The sequence below is a fragment of the Falco cherrug genome, chromosome Z (assembly GCF_023634085.1).
Source record: "Falco cherrug isolate bFalChe1 chromosome Z, bFalChe1.pri, whole genome shotgun sequence".
In the NCBI taxonomy this organism is placed as follows: domain Eukaryota; kingdom Metazoa; phylum Chordata; class Aves; order Falconiformes; family Falconidae; genus Falco; species Falco cherrug.
In genome coordinates, this window is record NC_073720.1 from 70,545,220 (window position 1) to 70,561,117 (window position 15,898).

A 15,898-nucleotide genomic window follows, 5' to 3' on the forward strand; every position below is an offset into this window, starting at 1 on the left:
TCAAAATCTTCAAAGCCATAATTCAATCTTGACGAAGAAATAGGAATTGCAGAAATCATGTTTTTCACTTATATGTAGAAATCAGAAAACAGATTGCATTCCAGTTTTTAGGGACAGGATTTTTCGTGGCATCCTGAAGTGTTTACATACACAAAATTATCCATAATTAAGACTTTTGGATCTCCTTTAAAGATCTGTATTCCTACTTCAATAAAAGTTGTTTCTCTTGAGCTCTCACAGAACCGCAGAATGCTTAAGGTTGGAAGGGACCACTGGAGGTCCTTGCATCTCATCAGCAGGGCCACCTAGAGCCGGTTGCCCAGGACCATGTGTAGACTTTTTTCAATATCTTTAAACAGGGAAACTCTACAGCCTTCCTGGGCAATCTATTCCAGTGCTTAGTCACCCTCACAGTAAAAAAGAGTTACCTGACAGTCAGATGGATCCTCCTGTGTTTCGGTGTGTTTCCATTACCATTTGCCCTGTCACTGGGCACCACTGGAAAGAGCCTGGCTCCATACACTTGGCACCCCCCCTTCACATATTTATATACATTGATGAGATCTCCCTGAGCCTTCTGTTCTCTAGGCTAAATAATACCAGCTCTTGCAGCCTTTCCTCATAGCAGAGATGCTCCAGTCCCTTAATCATCCTTGTGGCTCTTCACTGAACTCTTCCAAGTATGTGCATGTGATTTTTGTACAGAAGAACACAGACCTGAACACAGCACTCCAGGTATGCCCTCACTAGGGCTGAATAAAGGGGAAGGATCATCTTCAGACCTGCTGGCTATACTTTGTCTACTGTAGCTGAGGATACCATTCACGTTGTTTGTGGCAAGGGCACATTGCTGGTTCATGTTCAACCTGGTATCTACCAGGAACCTTAGGTCCTTTTCTTCACAGCTGCTTTCCATTTGGGTGGCCCCAGCATACAATGGTACATGGGATTGTTCCTCCCCAGGTCCAGGCCTTTGCACTTCCCCTTGCTGAACTTCATGAGGTTCCTGTCAGCCCATTTCTCCAGCCTTTAAACGTTCCAATGGATGGCAAGGATATGACACTTCGATGTATCGCCCAGCCACCTCTCCCAGTTTGGTGTTGCCTGCAGACTTGCTGATGGTACACTCTGCCCTATCATCTAAATTGTTAATAAAGATATTAAGTAGGATTGGACTCAGTATTAATTGACTGATGTACACGGCTAGGAGTGGCATCCAACTAGATTTTGTGCCACTGACCACCACCCTCTAGGCTTGGTCATTCGTTCAGACAGTTTTCGCCATCTGCTCATCCAGACTGTACACCAATAGGTTCTCTGCAAGGATCTTGTGGGAGACAGTGTCACAAACCTTACCAAAGTCCAAGTAGACAACATCCACTTACCAGGCCAGTCACTTCATCATATCAAATAGATCAAGCATGATTTCCCCTTGGTGAAGGCACGCTGACTACTTCTGATGTTCCTTATGTGCCTGCAAATGGGTTTAAGGACCAGCTGCTCTGTCACTTTACCAGCAACTGAGGTGAGACTGACTGGCCTCTAGTTCTCTAAGTCCTCTTTCTTACTCTCCTTAAAGATGGAGGCAACATTTTCTTTCCTTCAGTCTTTGGACACTTCTCACAGTCACCCTGATCAATAAAAGGTTATCCAGTGGCCTCACAATGACATCTACCAGTCTCCTCAGCACTTGTGGGTGCATCTCACTGGGCCACATAGATCTATGTACATCCAGTTTGTTTAAGTATTATCCCCCAATGGTACATCTTCCTTTCTCCAACTTTTTCCCCCTGGGTACCTAGGTATCTATGTCTGGTTTGTTGAGGGTTTTTTGGCATTTGGTTTTGGGGGTTTTTTTGGCAGGGTGAGCTGACATAGAAGAATTTGAGTTTGATAGGCAGTTTCAAGCCATGGCTCTACAGAAGTACAGAAATGTTCAGCTTTGTGTGATTTAACAATCCTGAAGTGAATTTGGGAAACAGCCCAAAGATACCCGTGGTACCCTCCACAGCCCAGTCCCATAAACATTGCAGTAACATTTATGTGGTCTCTTATAAAAGCATGATGTGATATCTAGATCCAGATTTCTGTACTCCGGATTTACAGCTGCAGTTCAGTGACAATTTGGCATTCTCTGAACTATGCTTCATTACATGGTAGAGACATGCCATTAGGCAGCAAAAGGCAAGAAATATTTATGGGCCATATCTGAATGACACCAACATCTGTCTGACAGGTGTCAGTCAGGTATTTTGTCTTATTGCTGAGACTGCGTTCACTGCAAAACACTGGCTAAACACAAAGTAAGATATAAGCTAAGGTTTCAAAGAAAAACAAGATAAAACCCTCCCACCCTCATAACCTTCTGCTTTTTTTTTCTCCAGACCTAAAGATATTGCACCTTAAGTGATTCATTTCAATTATTGAAGAAACACTCTGTGCTGGTTCAAAAATCTGAGAAGTTGCTACTTTTAAACATTCAGTAGTATATATGAAAAATAAATTAAGATGTAATGTTTGTCGAAAATTGGAGAAATAACCCTTAAAGTTCTTGAAAGGACTTCAGAGGGGAAGAAATAACCTGATTTAAGGACACTGCTTCACAGAGGTGTTTTGTTCATTATAAAACTACCATTTGCCTTGCAGTCATGACTGGATTAGCTTGGGTGAAAGTAAACATGACTCTTTCCTAACCTAGCTTTTTATTTTAATAACTGGAACTTGGTTTTCCCCATTCTGTCTGCAAATAAATCAGACTAGTTCTTTATAAAACTGTTGTGGTCTAACCCCAGCTAAGAACTCAGCCCCACACTGCTGCTCGCTCACTGCCCCACAGTGGTTTGGGGGAGAGAATGGGAAAGGTAAAAGTGAGAAAACTCATGGGTTGGGATAAACACAGTTTAATAGGTAAAGCAAAAGCCATGCACAAAAGCAAAACAGAACAAGGGGTTCATTCACCACTCCCCGTTGTCAGGCAGATGTTCAGCCAGCTTCAGGAAAGCAGGGCTCCATCACGCATAATGGGTACTTGGGAAGACAAACACCACCACTCCTAACCTGCTCCACTTCCTCCTCCTTCCCCCAGCTTTATAGGCCGAGCATGATGCCATGTGGCCTGGCACATCCCCTGGGTCAGCTGGGGTCAGCTGTCCCGGCTGTGTCCCCTCACAGCTCCTTGTGCCCCCCCGGCCTCCTCGCTGGGGGAGTGGGGGGAGAAGCAGGAAAGGCCTTTATGTTGTATAAATACTGCTGAGCAATAATGAAAACAGGCCTGAATTACCAACACTGTTTCCAGCAGAAATCCAAAACATAGCCTCATACTATCTGTAAAGAAGAAAATTAACTATATCCCAGACAGAACCAGCAGAAACAAACAATAATTCTCTTTAACATTGTACTCAGTCATTAAAGAACTATTGTGCATGTTTTTAGTAAACACAGTTTTACATTTCTAGGTTTTACATTATCTGGGGTTTTAACAAGGTACTGGAATAAATTATTAAATACACATTTTTTCATCTTTTACATAATAAGAGTATAAAAATTTAAAAGACCTACAAGAACTTAGGAAGAAAGACATCTTCTTAAATCACTTTTTAAAAAATTATTTTTAACCAAAGTCCAGCACCACTAGATAGAGGAAAAGGAATATATCTGGTATACCTTTTGAAATAGTTGTATATGCCACTTGTCAGGGCTAACTAGAAAAATATGGAAGTAAAGAAGAGTACAGTACAGCTGGGTATAAAACTAATAGTTACAAGATAGCTGCAATTAGTCAAATTTCTGATATATTATGAAGAAAACTACTTAGTATGTAATGGATAGGTCTGGTTTGTGGTTTGGATGGTGGAAAAGAATATGTGCCTACAATATGTACATCCAGGTAGTTTGCTTTGGGAGGAGTGACAAGGATTTTGAAAGAAATGTTTGAATTCAAAATAATCTTAATAAATCACACACACACACACAGAAAGGAAAAGTGAAATGCAAAATGCCAAACCTAACCACTTCTCTGGAAAACACACTGTAGATTATGGAAAATGTAGACTGAATACTGGAGTAAAGACGTGATTGTGATGCTCAAGTTTTGGGCCATAGTATGGGGATATCTTGTTAAATTGAAGGCATTTTCTCTCCTGCAACATCCAGGAGAAAGCCTTGTGTCAATAAATATCTGGTTTATAGTAACATAAGCATTTTACTACTGTTTTCTATTTTCTCAGGGAGTGAAGGGATGAAGATTGAAAAAGGCAATCCAAAATTGGAAAGTGTTAGGAGAAAATATATGAAGAAACAATGAACAAAGCTTTGGGTTAGAATAGAGTGTTGCATGGGCATGGCCGACCACTTTGAAAATGTGATCAGTCCTGGACTGTGTAACATAAAAAAGAATTAAAAGTCATGGATATTAATAAATCTTGATTTATTAAAGTTTTTCTGTACCTTAAAGAAATCATGTCATGTTTAAAAGGAAGGTTCTTTACAGTAGATTTAAAGAGGTGTCTATGTACTTAAACTTTTGAACATACTGTTAAGTATCTGAATAATTAAGGTTTGAAAGTAACTATGCTGCTTTCAAAGGTCCTGTGCATAGTTGTAAGCTGAATACTGTTTTCCGCTTCTTACCCATCTTTAAAATTTATGGCAGAGCAGCCAGCTCTATCATGACTTAAACCAATTCTAACCTTCTCTTACAACCTCACATAATCTGCACAGCTCTTGAATCACAGGAAAAGATCTTTTCAGCTCTTTTTTAATTTCATAGTGTATTGGGTTTTTTTGGGTTTTGTTAGTTTTTTGCGTTTTTTTCATTTCCCTTCTACTTTTATTTCTCTCCCTTTCTTTATTTCTATGACCTTTATTTCCTTTCATTCCCCTTTCACTGGTCCCTCATCTGATAAAACAGTAGTAGAAAAGAGACTTTCTTTACAAAATATTTGGATATTTGGATATAATATTAGATCTATTAGAAAATAACATCAATGAAACAAAAGTAAAAAACTCAAATCCTACAAATGCCTGCATGAAAAGCATCTCATTTGAGAAGAACAAGCAGGTAAATCCTTAACTTTTAGTAGTTAAATACATGCATGCCTTTTTTCATGTTGAATATTTCCATAGAAGCAAGATTTTTTTTCTTTCTTTCCTTCTTTCTTTCCTTCTTTCTTTCCTTCCTTGCTTGCATCCTTGCTTGCTTTCTCATTTTCATGCTTTCTTGCTTTTGGAGAAAAAAAAAATGTATGACAAGGCTAAATGAAATGTTTCCTGGCAATCCAATCATATTAACTCTCAAATTTTTCACATTAACAATTTTCTGTCATATAAAATAAGTTAATCAGATTTCTGAAATTATATGTGTACACTAACACAGGCTGAAGGTATAGTTACATCAGGACCTTTTCTATTAGGGGAAACAAAGAACTAATTGCAATATTACACTAACACTGTATGATAAAAAGGAGTAGTAAAATCTAACACTTAAATTGTGCTAGTGCTAGGATACACCATACTTCCTGTTAATTGTAACAGGATGGAAACTGGTGTTTTTAATAGGTTTTAATGTCATTTTAAATTGTGATAAACAGATATTTTATATCTAGTCAAAAAGGGTAGAAATAACTGCATAAAATTCAGATCCTATCATAGCAGCACTTATAGGATGATGATGATGCATATTCTATTCATATGTTATATACATGCACACACATAGAAATAAAACTTTAATCTAGGTTATGAAGAAAATGGAACATAAAAACCTCTCTGAACAACCTCATCTCAGCATCCATATAAATATGCATTTAAGACCTATTTTTAGCATGCATTATGTTGGGTTTTCTCTACTGATTCTCCTCTTTCTCTGATATCTTCCCTGGAAAAAGGAATAAAAATATTAACATTTTTCCATGATTTATAAATATATTTTTCACTAAGAAAATACATTAAAAAAAAAAAAAAAGTCAGACCATACTACTGGTGACTTAAACTGCTGAGTAGCACAGTCAGAACAACAGAAAATACATCTTTCCTTCCACCTGTTCCTAAAGGCTTCCAATACAAATCTCCACCTACTAATACTTTAATTACATTGTTACCTTGCTCTTTCCTTGTACTTGTTTTTTTGGTGTTTTTTATTATTATTGTTTTTGTTGTTTGGTTGTTATTTTGCCATTTTTTGGCTTTACACTTTTTATGTAACATGTTTTCAGCATGTACCATCTACAGTGTAAATAGCTTTTATAATTAGGTCTACAATTTGTAAAAAAAACCAAAACAAAACAAAAAACAACCCAACCCCCCCCCCCCAGAACCAAAATGAAAAAAAAAAACCACCTACATATAGAAGAGGTACTTGCTCCAATTAAACTTTGCTAGGCAAATTCAAGTAAAAATGAAATTTGATCTCATAAAACAAAAGTATACTCAACATTTCTTTCCAAAGTGACAACCTATGGCTTTATGTAATCTTACACATTTGAGTCAGAGGCCAGAGGTCAAAGGCATCAAATGAAGACCTCAGACCCATGTGTACAGCTCATGTAGATCATTTGAGTTCAGTTCTCAAAGTAAAACAATACTACATATTATTTCACTGAGGCATTCAGCAAAATCAGTGAAGAAGCCGGATAAAGCAACCAATTATGTGATCTAATCAAAATACATAAAATCATTGTCTTTTTCACCAAGTCAGTATAAATTTTAACCTATCATCAAATACAAATTATTTTTTATTATAATGTTGGCACACATTTTTAAAATATTTTTTAAACAAAAAAATATTTTTCACACAGACCGTTCCTTTCATCAAATTTACCTTATAAAGGAAGCAAAATATGAGTTTTGCAAAGTAATTACACAGTAAAATATTCCAGCAGTAAAATATTTCTAATGCAAGAAAAAAGTCTAGTATCTAGGGACACATTTCAATATTCTATGGCTAAAACAATAATCATAAAAAAAGGTAGCTGCTCCTAAAACACATATGAAGATTTTCCCTATTGACAGTGGCTGGATACTCTGGGCAGAGTGGTATATTTTTGCTGCAAAACACCAATATGTGAACTTAAGGCTTAAGATTCTTTTTTAGGGAGCCCCAAAGCTGAACAAGCTTATATATTCTGCAACAGCTGAAAAAAGGCTTGAGTCAATTTTTGTCATTCTGAATTTGCATTCTTAAAGATAGCACTGAAGGAATACAATTTATAATTCATGGTTGTACCAATGTAAATAAAAGATTTTCTACCTTATTTTCATTCTGAAAGGATCAGGATGAGACCAGTTATTGAAAAATACTGTCACTGCTGCATCCTGCAAGTTATAATATACTGTGAAGATTCTTATACTGACAGATGATATAGAGAGACTGGTGACAATGTAAATAACAGATTCTCTACCTTATTTTGGATCTGAAAAGACCAAGATGAGACCAGTTATGGAAAAATACTGCCACTGCTGCATCCTGGCAAGTTATAATATTGTACTGTGGAGATTCTTATACTGATGGATGATGGAGAGAGACTGGTCGAGTCTGGGAATTATTGTGTCTTAAATAGACCCTTGGATTCAAACCTGGGGCAATTGTCTCTTTGATATAAACAAGAATATTCTCCTACAGAAAAACCAAACAGGGATATGTATTACAGAGACTTGGTCTGATTATGAGATTTCTCCACACCCAGCCTTTACCTCCCAGAAGCAAATGAAAAAAAAAAAAAAAAAAAAGAAAACAATACAGTAAAAGACTTATAGACTTGTTAAGCAATGATCTGTTAAAGGTTAAACCACCTTTTTTTCTTCTTCTTCTTTTTAGTCTCTTTGACCAAATTTATAGTTTAACACACATAAAACTCTCCATTCCCTACAGTGTGGGTTTTCTGCACCTAAGCAGAGTAACCAAAAAACAATAGTTGAGTTAAAAACACCGCTCAGTGAACTGAATGACTGAATATGGACTTCAATGACATTTCAAGAGATTTTTAAGTACAATGTTTTCCCTTGCATTATTTAGTTCACAATCTAACAATTAAAATAAAAGTCCCTAGATTTATTAGCAATCTTAAGTACTTTCCTTATAACACAAAATGCAAGTTCCAACCTATAAATTCAGTTTGAAGGTAAGAAGTGAGCACATACTACATTCTTGTTTGTTGACAGTTAATAATAAAATTAAAAAGAAAAACCAACCAAAAAAAAACCAACAAAAAAAACCCCAGAAATAAAACTTTCATTGTGAACAGATGCTCCTATGAAGCTTCACAGAAGGAAGATGACAGATTTTTCCCCTCCTAGTCAAAATGCTTTGAATTTTCAGATTGCTTTGAATTTTTCAGAAATGATCTGAAATGGTAAAAAAAGAATATCATTCAGCCTAAGCATGCAAAGTGTAGTTATTCTAACCTTTTAACTTAGAATGATAGCTAAATTAAAATGACTGCTAATGAAGATATATGATCTTCTTAGAACAGAGATTTCAAATACTTTATCACCCGAGAATTAAGTCAGCTCTCGAATTATGTTAAGCCTGCAAGGCCAAAATAAATATCTTGTCAGAAAGAGGGTCTCTTAAAATTCCTGGTGCTCTTATTTCTAGTAGAAGTCTACACTAACAGTTTGTACACTTTGGAAACACAAACAAATTATCTGCAAAAAAATATTCCAGTCATATTTAACAGATAAAATAAAGTTCCAGCTATGCACAAATATGCTTACTTTGAAGGACTGAGAAAGGGAAGACAATAGCTGGAATAAAGCCATTTCTTTTTGTTTGATTGTTGTTTTGTTTCTATTCTTCAGAAAAGGCATATTGCAAAGGTGAAAGAAGTGAAGACTTTTTGCTACATTACATGAAAGAAACAGACTTTTTGCTATACAGCACCTGCTTATAGGCACTATAAGCTTTCTGGGTGGTAACGGTAGGTTTGTCTACATCAGTAGTTTAGTTTGCAACCAGTCTTTCAAGGTATGAATGCTGTTCTGTCATCCTGTGCAGCTTGGCATAGTACAGTAAATCATGTAAATTTCATCAAGATGCACATGAATTTTTTTTTTTTTTTCATTGACAGCCAGCTGTATTTCAGGACTCCTGTTTCCATTTTTTCCTTTTTTTTTTTCTTGCAGTACGCATGACTGAGAGTGACCATTCAAACTGAGTTAGATAAAGACTGAATAAAACCAAATCCGAAAGTATATAAATTGTTGCTAGATTATAAAATTCTGTAAAATAATATCTGAAGTTTAAACCAACATCATGTCCACTGCTTGCTTTTCCTATGCAATCTGTTTATTTTATATATTATTTTTTTAAATATAATACAATTTCTCCCAACTTAATACATTTTTTACTTCCACAGTTTTTATTATATTTCACTAGAAGACAAAAATAAATTTAAAAGCATCATATTTTGTAATACATCACACATATTGTAGAAACCTGTAGCTGTAGCTGTGATTTGATTACATCGTGTTTATTCAGCTACTATAGCTTGCTGTTATACTCCCACTCCAGCACACTGATAAGTAGCGTAACGTTACAGCAGGCAAGACATGCAACTGTTGGTTAATGGCCCTCCAGCATTACATTTACATTTAAGATATTTTGCCTAACTGAGGCTTCTATTGCACACTTATCTGAATGCAAAATTTCCCTTTAGGGTTTAAACTTGCCATACATGATGATCTCAGCATATGAAGAACTTTCTCCTTTATATTTTTAAATCATAGCTTAAAAACCTGTTCAAGTTCTGAATAGCTTTACTGGGATATATATTACTGTCCCAGAAAAAAACACAGCTTAAGAAAGTATTAGGTTATGTGGCAGAAGTCCTGCCTCCACATCCAGAAAGGACCCCCTTTCTGGTGTTATTGGCACCCCAATAACCCAGTCAGGGGAATGAGCCCCTGCTCTGGTCTCCTGCACTGTCCCAGGAGACCCCCAACCCCATGAGTAGGGAGATGCTTGTGCTGAGGGGTCACCAGTGGTAGCTCTTGGGAGTACTTACTATACCTGGGGAGCCACCACCAGTGGTAGGGGTCACACTGTGGGATGCGGGGAAAGAGGGTTTTGTGAATTTACTGGGCTTATTATGGGATGTTTTGGGGAGAAACCAGGGATGGGGGAAGGGGTGGAGCTAGATCATTTAGGGAGAAACAAGTGCAGGAAAATAGAGGGATGACTGCATAAAAGGGGCTAATTTAAAAGCAAAATACTGAGACCCAGCTACAGTTACTGGGCAGACTGTATATCTGAGCCCAGCTGCTGGAGGGGTACACCTAGTATATATGTATCTATATATATGACCCCCACTAGCAGACATTTGTTCTGCTGAGCAAAAATGGGAAACAGGATGAGGCCATTGGTCTTGTTTGGTTTTGTGTGAGTACTGTGTGTGTTTGCTTATGTTAATCTATGTGCATGGCCATGTGTATATATACATGTATGTATAGACATGTGTATATGTTTATCACATAAACATGTTTATCTGTATTCCTATTGGGAATGCATGCTCAGCCTCACTCCCAGTTAGACCTGGAGACATGGAGCCTGTGTCAGACTGCTGGATCAGGCAGATCTCTATATGACAGAGACTAGCAGTCAAACTTATCCATCCAAGTTAGGGAAAAACGATTAGCAAAATGAGAATTCAAAATATAAACTAATAAAAAGTGGCAATGGGAATACAGGCACAGAAAGAACAACTTGGTGCCTACATTTGACATTTTCCTTTTGCAAAACTAGAATTTTCCATGTCATTTTCAATCTCCTCCCTATTGTGGGAACTTAAAAATGCATTACATTTCTTTTGTTTACCTTGTTGTTCCCATCCTTTTGGTTTTCAGAAAGGTGGCCTCATTTAACAAGTTTAATAATTGTTGTGCTCCACGTCAGAAATGTTTCAAAAGATTTGACTACTCATCAATATTATAGGAATGTTAGCCTGTATATATGAACCCTGAAATAGTGCTACTTCAGCTGGGTCATTCAGAAAAAACTTGCATTTCCCTCCATTTTAGGAAACTATTTCATACAGGGTCCTGTTATTGTTGCTCAAGAGTCACAGCTGCATATCAATACCTTATCTAGCTTGAGAAGAATAGTGAAACAGAAATGTTAAACTGATATGAAGTAACTCCTTAAGATTGCAGGTGAGAGGTTTGGACAATACTGCTTGAGGTGCACAGAATCTATACTATTACCATTAAAAATCATGTTAATGTTATCACACTATTTACTTAAGCCACAAGCATGGTTATTATGTTACCATGTCACAGATAAAATTGAGCAAAGTATACAGTCTTGGTAACAAGTGGTAGAAAACTGGCATAAAACTGAGAGATATCAGCAAGTAGGTATCAATAATTCAACAGCAAACACTGAAAGAATGTCAAGTGGGTCCTTCAGACCTTTGTCTTGTTTCTGACAAATGTCCTGTACCATTTGATATTTTCATTATATCTTGGATGGCTGAACAGTGTGTGTTAATAAAATTTGTAGGTGGCACTGAGAATGGATAAACTGGAAGAACACAGGTGCTGTAGCAGACAGGGATGGAACTCAAAATTGGCTCAATAAGAGAGAGAAAGTACACTGAAAACATCCATGATAAAGAGACTTAAGGTGTTTCTCTTGGGAACAGACACTAACATGCACAAAGATGGAAAGGATTGTAACCAGAAAGGTGTCTATACTGCAGAAGTGGATTTGGATCTCACTGTGAAGTAGAAATTTAATAGTGATGCAATACTCTTGACAAGATAGCTGGAGCTGGGACAAGGTCAAGGTACACCTGAGGAGCCAGAGTGTGGTATATATCTCAGGGCAGTCTTTCTTTAAAGAATTGTCTCAGCTGTTCTAGAGGGAAACTCTAATACACACTGCACTACAAATGATGCATTTATATAAATAGCATGGTTTTTGCAGGTAAAGATCTGTTATGGAATGATCTAATTAAAGATTTTACTTTAATAAAGATGAAAATGAACCCCAGAAACCTCTCCTTTATTGTTTACCACTACTGAACCTGACTCTGTCCATTTAGATATTGCATTCAGTGAAATAAATGCATTAGCATTTTCAATGTTTTTCTCTTGATTTTTAATATTTAACATTATCTGAAAAAAGATGTTCCAGTTTATCATGAGAACAATGGACTAAGTATTGCTTTTAAGCATGAAGTTAGTTTCTAAATTACCAAATCCACTTCTCCAGAAAGAGCTATGTTCCTTTTGTTATTAGCATGTTGAAAGGATTGCAAAGCAGATTTCAATACCAGTAAAAGTCCCACACTTTATTATTTTTTTTTGCAATTTAGCTGACAGAAAATCTACAAAAGAACACAAAAACAATAGACCTGAATCTAAAATCCCTTCATCTATATGCAAAACCCATACTCATAAAAATATGCCTAGCACAATTAATGGACTGAGGTGGACCTGAATGAATTAATTCTGGCTTTAATTACATTGAATCACTCAGAAAAACTGTATAATAGATTACTTTCCAGATAAAGAAAACCTGCACTTGACTCTGAAATAATGAAAAACACGTATTGGGCCTTATCAACAAAAGTTTATATTTTATATAGCCTTATATTTTACTCATATAAGCTTACATTTTACCTCAGATTAGCATAATAGTACTATTTTAATTAATTTCCAAAGAGCTCAGCCTCTTTCATTTTGGTGGTTAAATGAATATTTTATCTGATACCATTTCAATTTTTTTTCTGTTGAAAAAATATGACAGATCACAGAAAAAAAAAAAGAATAATTTAATAAACCTTTAGATTTTGTCTTGTGACACTCTTATTTTGGAAAGATTTGAGAAATATGATCTACTGTTAGCTGAAACAATATTGTTTTAAATTACACTGACCCTCATGTCTAGAATTTTTAAAGACATTTAAGGTACTTCAAGGGTTTCTGTTAATCTATTAAACCTAATTAAGAGGATCAAGCAGACCCCAGTCATTTCTCACAGATCTTCTATGAACTCTGTCATGAATATGATTTATATCATTACTTATTTCCTCTGGGAAAATAACTACATAGACAATAAATGTATAAAAAAACAGCGATGAAGAGGGAGAGAAGAAAAGATTGTCAGCAAGAAAGAAAAAAGAACAAAAGCTTGAGTAATATGCGTGTTTATTAATACTCCATTAAATATTTATGATGGGATCAGCACACTTCAGAAAAAAAAAAAAAAAAAAGCGATTACCTGAGTTGGAAGGTATAGTTTTCCTGGAATCAACCATGTTTGATTTACCTTCAGGCAATTTTAATAGTAATTTAAAAGTACTTAGTACTCATCATTTTATGGCAGACACTCATTTGAAGACACTACATAAAACTATATGAAGCTCTTCTATACTCATCTCAAAATACATTAGTGATTTCTGCTTAAGCGTTTATAGTGGCAGACTTCTCCAATTTGTAAAATACAGAGCTGAGATGAAAACAACTTATCTAAAGTCCTTTTTCTGCTATGGGTTACTTTTCTATTTACCCTCTAGGTACAGAATTATATTCCTCCATTTAATAAATAAATTAATCATCATTTTACTTCCTTTCAATGACCAGCGACACTGCTGTAATATGGAGTGATATGTGGAGATTGTGTATCAAGAGCAGTAATTAAAAGAACAGTGTACAAAGTGCCTCTTTAGATTGTTTTAATGAAATAAATTAACACGTCACATTTTAATGATAGTGCTTACCAGCATCTCTAAGTCAGTGAAGTCCCAGGAGTAAAAAGCAAACCCATATACACCCAATGCTGAGAGCTGAGCGATAATAATCAATATGATCTTGAAAGGAGTTTGGAAAAGCAAATCAGCCCCTACCTCTTCCAGAGCTTGGTGCATGCAGCCATACTACAGGACTCACAGGAACCCTAACAACTATTTAATTTCCATTTTCTGTAATGACTTGCTTTGTGATTGTGTTTGCTCTCATTTCCGGATCTGAAGTAAGGTTTACTAAGAAAGCAAAGCAATTCATGTTTACACGCAGAAGCAGTTAACTCATTGCAGTGTAGTCATTTTACCTCCTTTTTTATACGTGCTGTCATGGACAATGTTGTTGCAACGTTTTAATCACAACAGATTATCAAAGCCAGCTTTGAATCTAAATCCCATCGAGACTGCCATATTTCTTTCAAATATGCTTTTCTTTTTTTTCTTCCATATTCCATTATTTTTTTTCTGTTTCTGACTAGTCTCATAAGCTACTCAATTAAAGCAATCAAAATTACATTACATATAATAATCTTAGGAAGGACATTTATGGGAATGGAAATGAAAAGGACCAAAGAGAGATGTGAGTTACCAGAGAGAAGCTGTAAAGACAGTAATTTTTGGCATCTATTTAACGTTATCAAAGACAGGGATTTTTTCTCCCTTACTGAAAACATTTCACACACACCTTTCTATTTTCTTCGGTTTTTTTCTTTTTTTTTTTTTTCTTTTTTACTTTTGTAAATGCTTTTAAGAGGTTTTTGGAAAAACTGTCATTTTCAAAGTACCTGTAAAAGCATGTATTCCTATATGATTTTTTAAAAATTGCTCTTTTCTAAAATAATGGTAATTTTCCAGATAACTAGTTTACAAAATAAGGAAATGCCTCAGACTTCGAAAAAGGTAATGCAGTAGAGATGGATGGTTTATTCCACACTTTGAAGGGAGTATATCACCAGCAAAAAAGAGAAATACTCAGATTAAAGTGCATTAGTGAATAATCAATAGTCTTATCAGAAAAAAGAAAAAAGACAGATTGCCTCCAAGTATCAGATTTCTGAATATTGTTGGGAAGAAAGTGTAACATTTCATGGCTTCCCAAGACTTCCCAAAATCATTAGTATGAGGAAGACCTAACACTTGCTAAAAAGAACACAAAATCTTGAGAGGAATAAAAAGACAAATGAGTTCTAAGAGTTCTAAGCTCAGTGAATTAATCAAAGGGAATTCAACTGAGTCCAGTGACAGGGTCTGGAAATTCCCATCATAATGATTATAAAACTAAAATGTATCAGATTTAATATTTAATTACTATCATCTTTCTAAAATTCACTAGCAATTTGTTGGACATCTTAGTATTTTGATATATAATAATAAAATTGCCAACTGTAGAAAACAGTTGTTCTGTAGGTTGGTGTAAGAACATCTAAGAGGGAAAAAAAATAAAAAAGGAAAAATACGATAATGAACATTTTCTGTCCTAAATGCTTCAGTTCTGCTACTTTCCAAACTTTAGTGAAGTATTCAATTCCAGGCTATTGCACCAAGACACAAAAGCTATGCCCATTCCATGGTAAAATATGGGTTATTATTTCTTTTAGCTGGACACCCTGTGGTACTCAAGTTTATGAAATTCAAATAAGAAAATATATAGATTTGCAATAACATTAAAATTAATCACAATAAAATAACGGAAAGGTGATTCGAATTTTCAGCTAAAAATTCAGACACAATTACATTATAGTAAATGATACTAAACAACTTGGAGAAAAAGGGCTATAGCACAGAATCGAAATCTAGCATCTAAATATGAGTTTGGCATCTTTTAATTTTACAGATTTTTCCAGCCAGACACTGAGCTCAGCGCAGCAAATGCGAAACAAAAAATAACCTATAAAAGAAGAGGTAGCGTGGTTTTCTGATACCTGTATTTTATCTTTCTGTTGACACGTGACATGACATTTGCAGATGTTCATGTACTGTCTTATATATACTAATCATTTCTGGATGCAGGAGTTGAACACACTGTTAGCAAGTGTGCTGGCAATACCAAACTCGGAGGTGTTGTTGAATCTCTTGAGGGATGAGAGGCCTTGCAGAAGGATCTAGACAGACTGGGGCATTGGTCAGTCATCAGTGGCATGAAATTGAACAAGACTAGATGC